We start from the raw sequence: 19,536 nt of genomic DNA, 5'->3' as shown, positions 1-19,536 counted from the left end.
TTTTATTGAAAGCATTTTGTGTACTAATAAATTCTTTAAGCATCACTTCAAGACCAGAGGGTACACTCTTATTATTATTGTAAGAATTACCATAAGAATTACCATAACCATTACCATTATTAGAAGGATATGGCCTAAAGTTGTTGTTACCATAATTATTCCTATACGCATTGTTGTTGAAATTATTGTTCTTAATGAAATTCACATCAACATTTTCTTCTTGAGCAACCAATGAAGCTAAAGGAACATTATTAGGATCAATATGAGATCTACCATTTGCAAGCATAGACATAATAGCATCAATCTTATCACCCAAAGAAGAGGTTTCTTCAACAGAATTTACCTTCTTACCTTGAGGAGTTCTTTCAGTGTGCCATTCAGAGTAATTGATCATCATATCATCAAGTAATTTAGTCGCGGTGCCCAGGGTGATGGACATAAAAGTACCTCCAGCAGCTGAATCCAATAGGCCTCGAGGAAAAATTCAATCCTGCATAAAAGGTTTGGATGATCATCCAAGTAGTCAGTCCATGGGTTGGGCAGTTCTTTCCCAAAGATTTCATTCTCTCCCATGCTTGAGCAACATGTTCATTATCAAATTGTTTAAAATTCATTATGCTACTTCTCAAAGATATAATCTTAGCAGGAGGATAATATTTACTAATAAAAGCATCTTTGCATTTAGTCCATGAATCAATACTATTTTTAGGCAAAGATAGCAACCAATCTTTAGCTCTTCCTCTTAATGAGAAAGGAAACAATTTTAGTTTTATAATATCACCATCTATATCCTTATACTTTTGCATTTCACAAAGTTCAACAAAATTATTAAGATGGGCAGCAGCATCATCAGTACTAACACCAGAAAATTGCTCTCTCAGAACAAGATTCAGTAAAGCAGGTTTAATTTCATAGAATTCTGCTGTAGTAGCAGGTGGAGCAATAGGAGTACATATAAATCATTATTATTTGTGCTAGTGAAGTCACACAACTTAGTATTTTCAGGAGTACCCATTATAGCAGTAATAAAGTAAACTAGGCAAATAAAGTAAAGACAAGTAACTAATTTTTTTGTGTTTTTGATATAGAGAACAAGACAATAAATAAAGTAAAGCTAGCAACTAATTTTTTTGTGTTTTGTTTAAGTGCAGCAAACAAAGTAGTAAATAAAATAAAGCAAGACAAAAACAAAGTAAAGAGATTGGAAGTGGAGACTTGATGACCCACAAGTATAGGGGATCGCAACAGTCTTCGAGGGAAGTATTACCCAATTTATTGATTCGACACAAGGGGAGACAAAGAATACTTGTAAGCCTTAACAGCGGAGTTGTCAATTCAGCTGCACACTGGAAACGAGACTTGCTCGCAAGAGTTTATCAGGTAGTAACAGCTTTATGGCGGTAGGAATAGTGAAATAACAGCAGCGGTGAAATAAAGACAGCAGTAGTGATTATAGTAAACAGCAGGATTAAAATACTGTAAGCACAGGGACGGATTAACGGGCGTTGCATGGATGAGAGAAACTCATGTAACAATCAAAGCAGGGGATTTGCAGATAATAATAAAATGGTATCCAAGTAATAATCAATCAATAGGCATGTGTTCCATATTTAGTCGTACGTGCTCGCAATGAGAAACTTGCACAACATCTTCTGTCCTACCAGCCGGTGGCAGCCGGGCCTCTAGGGAAACTACTGGATATTAAGGTACTCCTTTTAATAGAGTACCGGAGCAAAGCATTAACACTCCGTGAACACATGTGATCCTCACATCGCTACCATTCCCTCCGGTTGTCCCGATTTACTGTCACTTCGGGGCCATTGGTTCCGGACAGCGACATGTGTATACAACTTGCAGGGTAAGATCATAAACAACGAATATCTTCATGAATCAATAACATGTTCAGATCTGAGATCATGGCACTCGGGCCCTAGTGACAAGCATTAAGCATAACAAGTTGCAACAATATCATAAAAGTGACATCTACGGATACTAGGCACTATGCCCTAACAATCTTATGACTATTACATGACCAATCTCATCCAATCCCTACCATCCCCATCAGCCTACAGCGGGGGAATGACTCACACATGGATGGGGGAAACATGGCTGGTCGATGGAGGGGCGTTGGCGGTGATGGCGGTGAAGATCTCCTCCAATTCCCCGTCCGGCGGAGTCCCGAACGGAGACTTCCGGCTCCCGCGACGGAGTTTCGCGATGTGGCGGCTCTCCGGAGGGTTTACGGCGACTTCGACTTCTCTCCGTGCGTTTTTAGGTCGAACCCGATAAGTAGTCCGAAGGGGGCGTCGGAGGCCAGCCGAGGGGCCACACCATAGGGCCGCGCGGGCCCCCCGGGCCGCGCCGCCCTATGGTGTGGGGCCCTCGGGCCTCCACCTCTCTTGCCCTTACGGCTCCGTCAATATTCTGGTAAAATAGGGCCTTCGCATAAATTCCGAGGATTTTCCCGAAAGTTGGATTTCCGCACAAAAACGAGACACCAGAGCGGTTCTGCTGAAAACAGCGTTAGTCCGTGTTAGTTGTATCCAAAATACACAAATTAGAGGCAAAACAATAGCAAAAGTGTTCGGGAAAGTAGATACGTTTTGGACGTATCAACTCCCCCAAGCTTAGCTTATTGCTTGTCCTCAAGCAATTCGGTTAACAAGCGAGCGATAAAAGAACTTTCACGAACACATTTGCTCATATGATGTATATATTCTCATGCTATGGCTAATACTTAAGCAGTTCATAATGAGATACATGCAAATAAGATCATCCAACAGCTATGTCAATCATGGAGAGGTACCAACAATTAATAATAAGCACCATGAATCATGTATATAAGCAGGATTGCAATGTTCATAAGAGAATATGATAAAGTGGTATCTTGCTTGCCCGTATTTGATCGGCAAAACATAAATGCCGAGGCACCTACGGAGTTCATAGAAAGACTAGAAGTAGTGATTGTCAAAGATAAAAGCATCAAAGTTATACCACAATCAATCATATTTTGAGACAAGCATATTATACTAAGAATGACAGTTGTGCTCTCAAGATAGTGCTCAAAGAAAGAATGGAGACACAACATAAAAGTAAAAGATTGACCCTTCGCGAGAGGGAAGCGAGGGATTAACATGCGCTAGAGCTTTTCATTTGTAAAGCGAGGAGTAAAATTATTTTGAGAGGTGTTTGTTGTTGTCAACGAATGGTAATGGGTACACTAACTACCTCATCAACCGGACTCCCAAGAGCGGCTCCCATTTTATTTATTTTTGGTTGGCACTCCTTCCAACCTTTCTTTCACAAACCATGGCTAACCGAATCCTCGGGTGCCTGCCAACAATCACATACCATGAAGGAGTGCCTTTTTATTTAAGTTTTATTATGATGATGACACTCCCCCCAACCTTTGCTTACACAAGCCATGGCTAACCGAATCCTTCGGGTGCCGTCCAACAATCACAAACCATGGAGGAGTGTCTATTTAAGTTAATTAATACGGGACTGGGAATCCCATTGCCAGCTCTTTTTGCAAAATTATTGGATAAGCGGATGTGCCACTAGTCCATATGAGAGTCCGTCAAAACTAAATGACAAGGTTGAAAGCTAAACACCACATACTTCCTCATGAGCTATGAAACATTAACACAAATTGAGAAGCATTTTGAAAGTTTTAAAGGTAGCGCATGAGAATTTACTTGGAATGGTTCGAAATGCCATGCATAGGTATTTATGGTGGACACTTTTGGAACAACTTGGTTTTCAGGTGTTTGGAGGCACGAGCGGCGTTCCCGCTCAGTACAAGTGAAGGCTAGCAAAAGACTAGGGAGCGACAAATCAAGAGAGCGATGAATTGTCATAATCATGCTTGCGGCAAAATAAATTAATGGAGGCATAAAAGTGATACAATAACTGCGAAGCAATATAAATCATCGAGGCTTAATTGACTTTTTGTTCAGTCATATGCATGCGTGAGCATGTGCCAAGTCGATATAAATGAATTATTCAGAGGAGGATACCACAATGCCATACTTACTTATGAATAAAACAATGCAAGCAAACATCCATGACATGCTACTCATATTAATAAATTGGAACTAAACATGAGAGATCATGAACTACTAGAATTTCTCAAATAACATATACCTCACATGAACCAACTAAGCATGCTCATATGGATGAGTATATGTAGAAAAATGAAAACAAATAGAGTTCATACCAGCCTCTCACCATAATCAGATTGTCGTAGATCGTCATTATTGCCTTTTCACTTGTGTAGCTTGGATAATATGAAATGAAAACCGCGCTCCAGCCACCGAAGACCATTGAACTCATGATGAACTTTACAAACCAAAGAAGAACAGCAAATATTTTTGGTGTTTTCGAATTGGAAACAAGAACAAAAGAAACAAGAAAACAAAGCAAAATCTTTTTGGATTTCTCATAGCAAACTAACGATAGCAAATAAAGTAAACTAAGAGCAAGGAACCAAATAAACAAATGGTGAAGAGAAACAACAGAAATATTTTTGGTATTTTTGTGTTTTAGGAAAGAAACAAAGCGAAAACAAAAGAATGCAAACTAACGGAAACACAGAAAAGCAGGATGACAGAAATCTGCCAAATCCTGACAGCAGTACAGAAATCGAAATTAACAAAAATCTTCCATTGCTCAGACCAAAAAGTGTTCAACTAATGAAAGTTAGATAACAATCTGGGGAACATGCTCAAAAATTGGCAACTCAAAATAACGTTCTGGCTGTGCGCACGAATTTTTTTGGTAACAGCCCAGAATCTGTTTTTGGACAGCACTTCCCCAAATATCATCTCCCTCTCATTAGAAAACCACTCTAGAGACTAAACAAGTATGTACAAGTATCCAGTGTCGGGGGGAAGACCCCGGGTAGGGCAATGGACGCGGAGCGGCCGGCTTGAGGACGGCCGGCTCGCGGCAAAGGCCGGCTGAGGAGCAGCCGGCTGGAGCCGTGGCCGGCTGCCTCGGAAGCCGGCTGGCTCTAAGTCCTAGTCGGTCCGGCTGCGGCCTTCGACGCTGTAGCTGGGCCGGCTTCCACAAGCCATATCCGACTGGGGTTTGTACCTTAGACCGACTCGAGGCTGGCGAGTCTTGCACTGGAAGGAACTGGGTAGGTGAGCCGGGTTCAAAGGTCCACGCTGACCTCATCTCCCGTAAAGTACGGGGCACTGTGGAGCAGCAGTGCCACGCTCCAGACAGGCCATCATGGCGTACGTCGAGCCGTACGCGCTACAGAGCATGATGACGACAACGACAGCACCTCCCACGCCGCTGACCTGAGCAGGCGGATGGGACGTGCCACTACGCTCAACGGCTCCCTGGCGTCAGCGCCTCGGGAAGGGACGGGAGCCGAAGCCGGCCATGCTGGCCAGTAGACCTTAGGGACTTATATGTAAAGTACCGGCGCCTATATAAGCCGGGCTACCCCCCTCGTGCGGGGGACGATCGATCAGTTCTCATTCACTAGTCTTAGAGCTGCCTGCGTGAGAGAGACCTTCGTCTACCTTAGCCTCCCCGGAGCAGCCGGTCATACAGCTCAAGGAGCACCATTGTACTGTGTGATCATCATATACACTCATAGCGAGGAGTAGAGGTGTTACCTCCATCGGAGGGCCTCGAACACAGGTACGTCGCTGTGTCACTCGTGCCCATACCCGCATCCGGATACCGCCGTGAGACCACTAGGAACCACCTCGATTAGCCACCCTATGGCATATGTCATGACGATACCACGACATTTGGCGCCCACCGTGGGGCCTTCAGCGTCCGCGGCCGGTGTCTCCATCCGGACGGGCCTCACCACCACCGGCGAGAGGGTCGCTTCAGGCTTGGTCTGGAGATTCGGCTCCCTCGACTGCGTCAGCGACAATGCTGGCTGCTTCGCCGACCGGCCATTCCCTGCCGGCGGCAACATCATCAGCTTCGGCGGCTTCGACGTCTACGTCGCCACCGTCGCACCACCGCGCTACCCGCGCGAGATCGTGCGATGTGCAAGCCCTCCCCCTGGAGCCGGCGCCAGCCTCACCACCGCCGGCCCTTGCATCATGCAGGAGGTCATGGCCACCGGCGACGACGCCGGAGGCAAGTCCACGCGCGTCCGCGGTCCTGAGTTAGAGCGCAACAAGGAGACCGGCGCATCCGCCTCGGGCGCAAAGGCGCCACCACCACCGTCCCGGCTGGAGGAAGTCCGGGCAAAGCTGAGCACTCCGCTCACGCCTGGCGCCGACCCCACCACCATCGAGAAGGACCTGGAGGAGCACCGCCAGCTCCTCCTCAAGCAAACAGAAGAGCTGGCTGCTGCAAAGCGCCAGTGGGAGATCTCCCAGCGCGAGTTCAACCGCGCCCACGGCCTCACGCCCGCCGGCGACAACCCAAGCCGAGCCGGCCAGATCCGCCGAAGAGGAGGCGGCCTGGGCGCAGAGATCGCCCGGGACGGCGCAGCATCGCCGGCTCCGTCTGCGGAGCTACCCATCTACAACACCCCCGACAAGAACATGCTCGCGGCTGAAGCTGCCGCGGAAGAGCTGCACCGCCTCGAAGGCGCAGAGTTACGCCGCCAAACTGAGCGGGTGACTGAGCTGCTGAAGGCGGCCAACCGGCTGACCAAGGACCCCAGGTACGCCCATGCCCCCAGAGCTTCTCATGCTCGTGGCGCTGCAGGCAACGACCGAGACGGTCCGAGGGACACGGCCGAGTCCACCTCCCCCGCACCAAGCCGGCGAGCCGACAGCCGGAACACCCACGCAAGTTCCAGCCGCACAAGCCGGCCGCCCAGTGGCAACAGCGGCCGCAGCCGGCTACCTTCAAGCCGGCACGACGACGAAGAGTACGAGTACGAGAGGCCATCGACCATCAAGCATCGCGCGGCTCCAGAGGCCAGCGGCCAGCGCCAGCCGGCCCGCTCCCGGCTGGGCCCGCGCGTCGAGCCGGCAGACGCCAGGGATCGCCTCGACCGGCTGGTCGAATCCCGCATCGCGGAGGAAGAAGGGCCAGCCGGCCCCAAGTGCTTCGGGCCGCGGATCATCAACGAGCCCATGATCGACGGCTTCCAGCTCCCCCGTGACACGCCCAAGTACGACGGCACGGCCAAGCCGGAGGACTGGCTGCAGGACTACTCCACTGCAGTCGACATCGCCAAGGGCAACAAGCGCTGGGCCGTGCGCTACTCCCCCCTCATGCTGCTCGGCTCCGCCCGCACATGGCTCAACAACCTGCCAGCCGGCAGCATCAACGGCTGGCTCGACTTCGAGGCGGCTTTCATCAGCAACTTCACCGGCACCTACCGCCGGCCGGGTCGCCCCAACAGCTTGAGATGTGCAAGCGGGGCGCGGACGAGACGGACCGTGCATGCACCGACGCGGCCGGTGCGAGATGCGCAACTCCTGCGAGGGAGTGCACGAGATCCGAGCGAGTCGGCTTCTTCATGGCCGGCTGCCGGCAAAACACCATGATGTGGCACAAGCTGCGCCGCAGTGAACCCAAGACGATGGCTGCCTTGATGGCCATCGCAGACAAGTATGCGCTGGCTGAAGGAACCAGCAGCACGCCGGCTGAGATTTCGCCGGCTCCATCTAGGAGGGACAACAACAAGCCGGCCGAGGGCGGCCACCATGGCAGCCGGCGGGACAATTACCGCGGCAAGAGGCACAGCGACCAGCCGGACCGCCGGTACGGCTCGGCCCACGTGGCAGCCGTGTCAGACCACGCGGCGGCTGGCGGAAGCCGGCGCCGAAGCGGACGGACCGGCCACAGGAAGCCGAAGTCCACCTTCGAGCAGATGCTCGACTCGCCGTGCAAGTACCACAGCGGCAAGAACCCCTCCAACCACTCCACCCGCGACTGCCACTTCATGAAGCGGCTGATGAGCGGCGAGCCCCTTCCGCCTCCACCCCCACCTCCACCAGCCGGCGGGCCGGGCGGCCAAGCCGGCGCAGAAGCCAACAACCTCGAGCACCACGAGGCTAACCAAGTGCACCATGGTGGCCGGTACCTGGCTGAGGATGCCACCTACATCATCTTCACCTCCGAGCCCGAGGACAAGACGAGCCAGCAGCACCGTTCCCTCGAAGTCAACGCGGTCATGCCGCTGGTCCCCCAGTACCTAAACTGGTCAGAGCAGGCCATCACTTTTGATCGCCGCGACACTCCGGCTGTCCTGCCAAAGCCGGGCAGCTACGCCATGGTCCTCGACCCCACCATCGGCACAACCCGGCGCAGCGTGCGCTTCTCGCGTGTCCTCATCGACGGGGGCAGCAGCATCAACATCCTCTACCGCGACACCGCCCGCAAGCTGGGCATCCGGGAGGCCGAGTTGCGCCCCACCCCCACCGTCTTCCATGGCATCGTGCCAGGCCACTGCTGCCAGCCGATCGGCCGGATCACCCTGGAGGTCATGTTCGGCAAGCCGGACAACTTCCGCACGGAGAACATCGAGTTCGAGGTGGTGGACCTCGTGAGTCCCTACCACGCGCTCCTGGGCAGGCCGGCCCTGACCAAATTCATGGCGGTGCCCCACTATGGGTACCTGAAGATGAAGCTACCTGGCCCTAAAGGGGTCATCACCGTAGTCGGCGACTACCGCCGCTCCATGGACTGCGCCACGCAGAGCTCCAAGATGGCCCAGACGCTGGTTATCGCCACCGAGAAGCAGCTCATCCACGACGCCGTTGCCTTAGCCAAGGCCGCGCGAGCGGACATGCCGGGCTGTGGGCAACCCGGCTGGGACGACTCACTTCCGGCCGGCCGACAACACCAAGAGGATCCTGCTCGACCCGGCCCAGCCGGACAAGTACGTCACCATCGGTGCCGGCTGAGCAGCAAATAGGAAAGCGAGCTCACCGGCTTCCTCCGTGAGAATCGGGACATCTTCGCATGGTCTCCAAGGGACATGCCGGGTGTACCGAGGAGTTGGCTGAGCACCACCTCCACGTCAGGCCTGAAGCCAAGCCGGTGAAGCAGCCTCTCAGGCGCTTCGCCGAAGAACGAAGGAAGGCCATCGGTGAAGAAATTGCCCGGCTCCTAGCTGCCGGCTTCATCATGGAAGTGCTGCACCCGGACTGGTTGGCGAACCCGGTCCTGGTTTTGAAGAAGAACGGCTCCTGGCGCATGTGTATCGACTACACCAGCCTCAACAAGGCGTGCCCGAAGGACCCTTTCCCCCTGCCGCGCATAGATCAAGTTATAGACTCGACTGCCGGCTGTGAACTGTTGTCTTTTCTAGATGCCTACTCAGGCTACCACCAGATTCCTTTGAATCCGGCTGATCAAATAAAGACTTCGTTCATTACCCCGTATGGGGCTTACTGCTACACGACTATGCCATTCGGCTTGAAAAATGCAAGCGCCACCTACCAAAGGTGCATGCAAAAGTGTTTGCAGGATCAAATCGGCAGAAATGTTCACGCATACGTGGATGATGTCGTTGTAAAAACCAAGGAGATGCCTACCCTCCTTGATGACTTGAGAGAAACCTTCACCAATCTGCGAAGATTCCGGATGAAGCTCAACCCGGCCAAGTGCACGTTCGGCGTGCCGGCCGGCCAACTCCTGGGCTACCTCGTCTCTCAGCGAGGAATCGAAGCCAACCCGGAGAAAATCGGTGCCATTGAGAAGATGGAGCTGCCGCGGTGCCTCAAGGACGTCCGAAGTTCACCGGATGCACTGGCCTCCTTGAGCCACTTCGTCAGCCGGCTGGGGGAGAAGGCACTGCCCCTGTATCAATTGATGAGGAAGGCGGACAAGTTCGTCTGGTCACCGCAGGCGGATGAAGCCTTTCGTGACTTAAAGCGCGTGCTCTCAACCGCGCCAATCCTTGCAACGCTAGGTTCAATGGAGCCGATGCTGTTGTACATCGCAGCCACCAACCGAGTGGTTAGCGTTGTCCTGGTGGTGGAGCGCAAAGAAGCAGCCAACGAGGGAGCGGCTGGTTCAGCGCCCAGTCTACTATCTCAGCGAGGTGCTGTCCCAGTCGAAGCAGAACTACCCCCACTACCAGAAGGTCACCTACGGCGTGTACATGGCGGCCAAGAAGCTCAAGTACTACTTCCAAGAGCACCCCATTAGGGTGGTAGCCACAGCACCCTTGGCGGAAATCATCGGCAGCAAGGATGCCAACGGCCGGGTTGCCAAGTGGGCCCTGGAGCTAGCCGCCCACACCATCCTCTACGAGCCACGTACAGCCATCAAGTCGCAGATCCTCGCGGACTTCTTCGTCGACTGGGCCGAGATGCAATGCCGCCTGTGCCTGACTCCACGCACTGGAAGCTGCACTTTGACGGCTCGAAGATGCGAAACGGCTTGGGAGCCGGCATCGTCGTCACTTCCCCCAAGGGAGATCGGCTGGACTATGCCCTGCAGATCCACTTCGCCGCATCCAACAATGTGGCGGAGTATGAAGCGCTCATCCATGGGCTGAAGCTGGCCAAGGAGATTGGCGTGCGTCGCATCCTCTGCTTCGGCGACTCCGACTTGGTTATACAGCAAGCATCGGGCGGCCGGGACGCGAAGGACGCCAACATGGCCTCATACCGCTTCCACGTCCGGCAGCTATCCGGCTTCTTCGATGGCTGTGAATTCCAACATGTGCCACGAGCAAACAATGAGGCGGCGGATGCCCTATCCAAGATTGGCTCGACCCGGCAAGCCATTCCGCCGGGCGTTGCCCGGCGATTCTCAAGAAACCGTCCATCATACGCGTCACCGGACTCGGATTCCATATTCGTGCCGGCTGACCCGGGGGCTTCTCAGCCGAACCCGGGGGCTTCATTGCCCAAGTCGGGGGCTTATCAGCCAAACCCGCCGGCTTCTCAGCCGAACCCGGGGGCTTATCGGTCCAACGCGGGGGCTTCTCGGCCAAACTCGGGGGCTTATCAGCCAAACCCGCCGGCTTCACGGCCGAACCCGGCGACCACGCAGTCGAAACCGGAAGCTCCGAAGATGGAGGCCTTGGTGGTTAGCGTGTTTGAAATAAAATGCGTACCATCATGGGCACAAGAATTGCTCTCCTACCTCACCGATGGTGTGCTGCCCGATAACATGGTTCAAGCCAGGCAGATTGAGAGAAGGGCCAAGGCCTATACAATCATCAACCACGAGCTGTACAAACGCAGCGTAAGTGGGGTGTTCCAGCGGTGCGTCGAGCCGGCTGAAGGGATTGAACTCCTACGGGAAATCCACCAGGGAGAGTGCGGCCATCACGCCTCCTCCCGAGCCATAGTGGCCAAAGCTTTCCGGCACGGTTTTTTCGGCCGACTGCGCTCGAGAGACGCGAGAAGACTTGGTGAAGAAGTGCAACGGCTGCCAGCGCTTCGCAAAGCAAAGGCAAACGCCGTCTTCCGCCCTAAAAACCATCCCCATTACCTGGCCGTTTGCCGTATGGGGCTTGGATATGGTGGGCCCATTCAAGACAGCCCGAGGCGGCATGACACATCTCTTGGTGATGACTGATAAATTCACTAAGTGGATCGAGGCCAAGCCGATCAAGAAGCTGGATGGCTCCACAGCCGTCACCTTCCTCAAGGAGATAATCGTGAGATACGGCTACCCGCATAGCATCATCACCGACAACGGCAGCAACTTCGCCGAAGGCATTTTCAAGCGCTATTGTGGGGAGATGGGGATCCGAATGGACCTGTCATCCGTAGCACACCCGGAGACCAACGGCCAAGTGGAGAAGGCAAACGGCTTGATCCTAGCCGGCATCCGGCCTCGGCTGGTGGAGCCGCTTGAGCGCTCAGCCGGCTGCTGGATTGAAGAGCTGCCCAGCGTACTGTGGAGCCTGCGCACGACACCAAACCGCTCAGTCGGCTTCACACCCTTCTTCCTCGTATACGGGGCTGAAGCTGTCCTGCCAACTGACATCGAGCACGACGCGCCAAGGATCAAGCTATACACAGAAGCTGAAGCCAAAGAAGCTCGCGAAGATGGAGTCGACCTGGTTGAAGAGGTCCGGCTGATGGCCGAATCCAGGTCCGCCGTATACCAGCAAAGCCTCCGTCGCTATCACAGCCGGAAGGTCAAGTCCTTAGCATTCCGAGAAGGAGGCCTAGTGCTCCGGCTGATCCAACGGACAGCCGGACAGCATAAACTAGCATCCCCATGGGAGGGTCCCTTCATCGTGAGCAAGGCAGTAGGCAATGATTCCTACTATCTCATAGATGCCCAAGAGGCCAAAAAGAACAAGGCGAGCAAAGGCGACGAGGAGACAAAACGTCCCTGGAATGTCAGGTTGCTTCGACCATTTTACACTTGAGAGCAGGAATGTATGTATCCCTTGTATCCCTTTTGTAAGCTATGAAAAGGCATGCGCCAAGAGCGCCGTTTCCGACAAGTTTTTCGCGCACTCTATTTCGTTTCGCCAATTGGCTTGAACCCTTTCACGCGACGGCTTAGTAACGTGATCTGATTTCCGACAGCCGGCTTCCGACCAGCTACAGACCGCAACCCGGCTGTCCGGCTGGCGGGAGTAAGGCCTAGGGAACAAACACGCGAAAAACGACTAAGGAAAGAGTAAAAGCGAGTTGACTTGCAACCTTTCATAAAAGTGTCGGACTGCCGAAATCGACTCGTTCGGCCGAAATACTATCGGCCTCACCCAGCGGCACGCTCTTGATCCGACGACGGACCGCAAGTCGGACGTACGACCGGCAAGGGCACAGCCAAAGAGTGGGGCGGATGGGAAAAAGCGAACAAGTTGGAAGAAAGCAAGCCGGCACACAAATGATTAACAAACACACTAAAGTGCATCATAATAAAAAAGGGCGATAATATTGTCTTTACATAAGCACCCGGCATTCCGGGGATTTAATAATCTGTTTTGGCAAAAGCAAGGCTACATGAACAGGAAAGCCTAGGCACCGGCTGGAGGAGGAACAGCCGGATCAACAGCAGGCGGCGGAGAATCCATCTCGACCCCTTCGTCTTCAAGCTCCTCCTCCTCATCAGAGTGAGGGTTCGGATCTGCGATGAAGACGCGCTTGTCGACGAAGTCGGCGATGGCGCTGGCTCGGGCAAGCCGGGCGGCCTTCTGTTCGGCCGAGAGCCCCTCTTCCACGCCGGCTCGCCGATACTCGAGCTGCCCCAGGTCCACCTCGTTGTACCAGGAGAGGACAAAAGACAGCGCCATGTCGGCGCCAACGCGCGTGGCAGACCCCTTCCACTCGATGAAGCTTTCCGGCGCCTGCTCGATAAAAGAGGTGAGGCTGGAGATGTCTTGCGGCGCCTCCTTGCCGGGCCACAGCATCGGCACCAGCTCCTCAGCCGCCTTCCGGAGCTCCCAGCCAAACTTGGTGATGGGCTCGACGCGGGCAGCCAGGGACGACATGTGGTCCTCCATGGTGAAGCTCTCCGAGCTGCCCTCGCCAGTCGCCCGCCCCCTGGCCTCGCGCGCAGCGCCAACGGCCTCCAAGGCCACGTCCTGCGTTTCCGGGAAGGCCGCTGCAAGAAGGAAGCATGTCAGAAGTCATAAAGGCCGAAATAAGCTGAAAAACGCAAATTTTCGAAGTCCTAAAGTAAGACTGGCGGCAGCCGGCACGAGCCGACTGCCCCCAGCCCGAAGATGGAGATTCCGAAGCTCTAAGGTAGGACTGGCGGCAGCCGGTACGAGCCGACTGCCCCCAGCCCGAAGATGGAGATTTCGAAGGATAAAAGAAAAAGACTGGCGGCAGCCGGCACGAGCCGACTGCCCCCAGCCCGAAGATGGCGATAGCGAAAAAAGATAAGTTTCTGCAGCCGGCTACCAACGGAGGCTGGCAGCCGACAGCCGAAAGCCGGCAAAGGGGAAGGAAACATAGACACTCACCCGAAAAACCGCGATCGATCGCGCCAATCAGGTCCGTCCAGTGCTTGGCAGTAGCCGTCAGCTCCGTGGACTTGGCGGTGACCTCCTTCTGGAGCGCAAGCCGCTGCCTCTCCACCTCGTCCAGCCGCCGGCTCAGATCATCCACCTTCTCCTTCTCTGCCGTCCTAAGGGAGGCGAGCTCGGCGAGATGGTTCTTCTCCAGCTGGCGCAGCCGCGTCAACTCCCCATCGGCTACCTTGAGCTTGGCGGCTGCAGCGCGGCCCGCCTCCTCGCTCTCGGCGCACTGAGCGCGAGCAACCCGGAGGTCCCTCTCCAGCTGCGGGACCTTGGCGGCCTCAACTGCGAGGCAGCCGGAAAGAAATGTCAGCCAACAGAGACAAAAGAAGGAAAACATTGAGCCAAAAGAAACAAGAGTTTACCCTTGACGGCTTCCAGCTCACGAGCCAAGGTGCCCCGCTCAATCTTGGCCTTGTGGTAGCTGGTCACCACCTTGTTGTACAAGACGGTGCGCCGCTCGTCGACCATCTGGAAAAAGAGTCAATCGTTTAGGCGAAACCTGGGCCGGCTCCGAGCAGCCGGCCCATGCCTCGGAGGGCTACCAAGATAACAACAAAATCGTAGAAAACAAGCTGAGACGCCACCCACCTTATCAGCTTCCTCCAGCGTCGCCAGCTGGGCCATGGCCTCGGCGGCTTTGTTCTTGAGGCTGGCGCGGTAGCCGGAGTAAAGCATCTTCAAGGGCGCCGTGCCAGGCTGCCCCTCCCGGCTGATTATCTCGCAGGAGTCCGCCTGGTTCCAGGCCTTCTCCATGGTGCCAGCCGAGCCGAAGCTGGAGTCCGAGGCGGACGGCACGCTCACCAACCGGGCACCCTTGGCCACGTGAAGACCAGTGGGCGACACCGCCGGGCCCTTCGACCTCACCAACGCCTGGGAGTCGGCGTCCCTGGCACGCGCCGGCTCCTCCCGCTACGGCCCCTTCCCAGCAGGCTCCGCCCTCGGCGGCTCCGAAGCCGGAGGCGGCGCGGCTGGCCCGGTGGGAACCACCTCTGGCTCTTCAGGCGGCGCAGCTCCGCCGGCTCCAGCTCCTGCCGCCGGTGGCACACCGCGGCCGGCTCCAGCAGTCGGCCCCAGCAGCGGCGCGCGGTGCGGAAACAGGTCGCCTAGGGTAGGCCCTTGGACCGACTCGCCCTGGGCGCCCCGCCGTGGCGCTGAAGGAGGCGCAGCCGAAGAAGACGCCCCCGCGGGAGGCGGCGTAGCCACGGGCGGCACGACGACAACGGGCGGCGTGCGCGCACGTGTCGAAGGCGGCGGCGTCGGCTCCCTCTGCCGACGGAACGGCGGCGCAACACGAGCAGCCGGCCCAGAGGCACCGCCCTGGGTGAACTTTATGGCGGCCCTAGTCGAACAAACAAAGGAAGTTCAGTGCAAAGCAAGGAAAGAAAAGGAATCAAACAACGAAGAAAACAAAAAAGACTTACCCGGCCATCTCAGGGACCTTCTTGGGCCCTTGCTGGCGCTGTCTCTTGGCCTGGCCCTCCAGCCTGGCCGTGCTACCGCCGGCGGCCCGCTTCTTCTTCTTCGGCGCGGAAGTCGCCGAGGCGGCAGGCGGCCTCATGCGTAGAGGCACCGCCCGGATCGGAGTCGGCCCCGTGGTGGACGTAGCCGGCTCCGCCTCCTCCTCCTCCCGCTGCTCCGGCGAAGGCGGCGGGTTGTGCTCCCCTTGGTCACCCTGGTCGGGCACCGCCGGCAGGTCGTCATCGCCGGCTTGGTCGCCGGCTTGGTCAGCCGGATCCACGAGATCCGCCGTCCAGATCTTGTGCGCCAAGTCGCTGTCCTCGATCTCTTGGCGGGGGAAGATCTAGAAAACAACAGATGAATAACAAGCGAGCCACGCAGCCGCAAGTCGAAAAGCGCAAGCTAAAAACACAACTTACCCGTTCAGGCGGCGCGGCCCGGTCGTAAGGCGGCAGCCCCCACGCCCAGTCTTCCGGCAGGTTGGCCTTGGTGAAGCTGTTCACCCGGTGAGCGACTTGGGCCTTGGTGAGCGCTATCCTCGACGTCCGGGTCGGATCCAGCCGGCCGGACATAAGCCCGATCTTGTGGACACGGCCCTGGAGCGGGATCACCCGGCGCTCCACGTAGGTGCAGAGGAGGTCCTCGGCGCTCAGTGATACGTCTCCGACGTATCGATAATTTCTTATGTTCCATGCCACATTATTGATGATATCTACATGTTTTATGCACACTTTATGTCATATTCGTGCATTTTCTGGAACTAACCTATTAACAAGATGCCGAAGTGCCGGTTCATGTTTTCTGCTGTTTTTGGTTTCGAGAAATCCTAGTAACGAAATATTCTCGGAATTGGACGAAATCAACGCCCGGGTTCCTATTTTGCCCGGAAGCATCCGGAACACCCGAGAGCCGCGGAGGGGGCCCTGGTGGGCCCAGATGACAGGGTGGCGCGGCCAGGGCTGGGCCCGCGCCACCCTATGGTGTGGTCGCCCCTTTGACCCTCCTGCGCCGCCTCTTCGCCTATTTAAAGCCCCTGCATCGAAAACCCTTACGGAGGAAGCCACGATACGAGAAAAGTTCCAGAGCCGCCGCCATCGCGAAGCCAAGATCTGGGGGACGGAGTCTCGTTCCGGCACCCTGCCGGAGCGGGGAAGTGCCCCGGAAGGCTTCTCCATCGACACCGCTGCCATCTCCACCGCCATCTTCATCACCGCTGCTGCTCCCATGAAGAGGGAGTAGTTCTCCATTGAGGCTCGGGGCTGTACCGGTAGCTATGTGGTTCATCTCTCCTATGTACTTCAATACAATAATCTCATGAGCTGCCTTACATGATTGAGATTCATATGATTATGCTTGTAATCTAGATGTCATTATGCTAGTCAAGTGGGTTTTACTTATGTGATCTCCGGAGACTCCTTGTCCCACGTGTGTAAAGGTGACGAGTGTGTGCACCGTGTGGGTCTCTTAGGCTATATTTCACGAAGTACTTATTCACCGTTGAAGAGCGTAGTGAAATGCTTATTTATATCTCTTTATGATTGCAATGTGCATCGTATCACAATTTATCTATGTGCTACTCTAGTGATGTGTTATTAAAGTAGTTTTATTCCTCCTGCATGTGTGCAAAGGTGACGATGCGTGCACCATGTTAGTACTTGGTTTATGCTATGATCATGATCTCTTGTAGATTGCGAAGTTAACTATTGCTATGATAATATTGATGTGATCTATTCCTCCTACATATGCATGAAGGTGACGAGTGTGCATGCTATGCTAGTACTTGGTTTAGTCTTTTGATCTATCTTACACTAAAGGTTACTAAAATATGAGCATTATTGTGGAGCTTGTTAACTCCGGCATTGAGGGTTCGTGTAATCCTACGCAACGTGTTCATCATCCAACAAAAGTGTAGAGTATGCATTTATCTATTCCGTTATGTGATCAATGTTGAGAGTGTCCACTAGTGAAAGTCTATTCCCTAGGCCTTGTTCCTAAATACTGCTGAGTTACTACTGCTTGTTTCTTGTTTCTTGTGTTACTACTGCTGCAATACTACCACCATCAACTACATGCCGGCAAGCTATTTTACGGCACCGTTGCTACTTGCTCATATATATTCATACCACCTGTATTTCACTATCTCTTCGCCGAACTAGTGCACCTATTAGGTGTGTTGGGGACACAAGAGACTTCTTGCTTTGTGGTTGCGGGGTTGCATGAGAGGGATATCTTTGACCTCTTCCTCCACGAGTTCGATAAACCTTGGGTGATCCACTTAAGGGAAAACTTGCTGCTGTTCTACAAACCTCTGCACTTGGAGGCCCAACACTGTCTACAGGAAAGGAGGGGGAACGTAGACATCACTCAGCCGGCCCCCAGCGACGCACTCCCCCAAGAAGTCCCAGAGAAGGTTGACCTCCGCGTCCGGATCCGCCGACTTGGCGTTGTGACCCCAGTTGAGCCGGGTGGTCGGAGGAGCCGGATTATACTCCGGCAGGTTGATCCGGTCGAAGGCTGGGTTGGCGTTCTTCACATAGAAGAACGACATCTGTCAGTTCTTCACCGAGTCGACAGTCGGAATCTTCGGGAAGAGCGAGCCGGCGCGGGGATAGATGGAGGCGCAGCCGCAGGTCCTCAGGCGGCCCTCAGTCATTTGCGACTTAAGGTAAAAGAGCCGGCTCCAGAAGTCGACGTCTGGCCACAAGCTGGCGTAGCCCTCCATAAAAGCCACATAGCAGCTAAGGAGGACCCACGCGTTGGCCGGCAAGTGGTGCGGCTGCAGGCCGAAGAAGTCCAGGAACCGGCGGAAGAAGGCCGAAGCCGGCAGACCTAGCCCACGGTCAAGGTGCGCGCCGAAGACGACGCGCTCGCCGGGCTCCGGCTTGGGCTCCACCTCCGCGCCAGGCGCCCGCGTGACCACCTCCCGAGGAATCCGGCGGAGGCGCACCAGTCGCTCGATGTCGTCGTCGTTCATGTATGAGCCCCTCCAGGACCCGCTGGCGGAGGCCATTGACGAAGAAGAGGAGGAAGAGGACCAAGCAAGATCGAAGGGAGAAGAGGAACCGCTCCTCACCGGAGGAGAGCGCGGCGGCGACGAGCGCAGCGTCGAGCCGCGGGGCCCCGTGGCGCCGGCTTGGCGTGCGGGCGGCTGCCGAACGGCGGAGAGCTCCGGCCTCGAAAGGTCGCCGAGGTTCGCCAGGAGGTCACCGGAGAAGAATCGACGGCGTGCGAAAGCGCTCGAGAAAGAGAGAGAGAGAAGAAGCAGTGGAGCGAGGAAGAAGAAGAAAGAATCCTCGGGCCGCTCCAGGGGCATTTATAGCCGTCCCGCACGCCCGTTACGCAGCCACGTGGCGATCGTGGGCCACGATGGGATTAACTGCGCCGAAACCGCCCCACACGACGCCGGCAGTTACCAGAAACGGCCGCACCACTTCGCCCACAACCGCAGAAAATCCGGAAGGGGGCAGTGATGTGACCATACGAAACGACCACGCTGACGAAGCCGTCAGAACGGTCAAGTCGGGCGCGGGACTCGAAGCGGCGGAGTTGCCGGTGCGCCCGAGCCGGAGCCGGACAATAAAGTCGACCCGGCCCCAAATTCTGGCAACAAGACGGAAGCATCACCAACACTTAAGAAAAGTGAAAACAACAGGAGCAAAAAAGGGCGTCCGGCTGGAGGAAGCCGGACGGGGCGAGCCGGACGAGGGCGCAGCCGGCTGAATGAAAATTCTCAGCTGGCCCCTCCGGGAGCCGCCGGAAACAAGCGAGAGATATATAGAAGCCAGGGAAACCTGCCTAGGTCCTTCTTAACGCAGGACCTTGCCAGCTTCGGGGGCTAATGTCGGGGGGAAGACCCCGGGTAGGGCAATGGACGCGGAGCGGCCGGCTTGAGGACGGCCGGCTCGCGGCAAAGGCCGGCTGAGGAGCAGCCGGCTGGAGCCGTGGCCGGCTGCCTCGGAAGCGGGCTGGCTCTAAGTCCTAGTCGGTCCGGCTGCGGCCTTCGACGCTGTAGCTGGGCCGGCTTCCACAAGCCATATCCGACTGGGGTTTGTACCTTAGACCGACTCGAGGCTGGCGAGTCTTGCACTGGAAGGAACTGGGTAGGTGAGCCGGGTTCAAAGGTCCACGCTGACCTCATCTCCCGTAAAGTACGGGGCACTGTGGAGCAGCAGTGCCACGCGCCAGACAGA

The 19,536-nt window shown here is 55.3% G+C and overlaps 1 pseudogene; it reads right to left on the bottom strand.

Annotated features, from left to right (window-relative positions):
* The window catches only part of LOC124696810, a 78,788-nt pseudogene extending 64,147 nt beyond the window's left edge, over positions 1-14,641 (bottom strand).
* Positions 14,642-19,536: the final 4,895 nt, after the last annotated feature.

This window comes from Lolium rigidum, chromosome 3, assembly GCF_022539505.1.
Source record: "Lolium rigidum isolate FL_2022 chromosome 3, APGP_CSIRO_Lrig_0.1, whole genome shotgun sequence".
Lineage (NCBI taxonomy): Eukaryota > Viridiplantae > Streptophyta > Magnoliopsida > Poales > Poaceae > Lolium > Lolium rigidum.
This window is presented reverse-complemented; position numbering and strand designations above follow the sequence as displayed.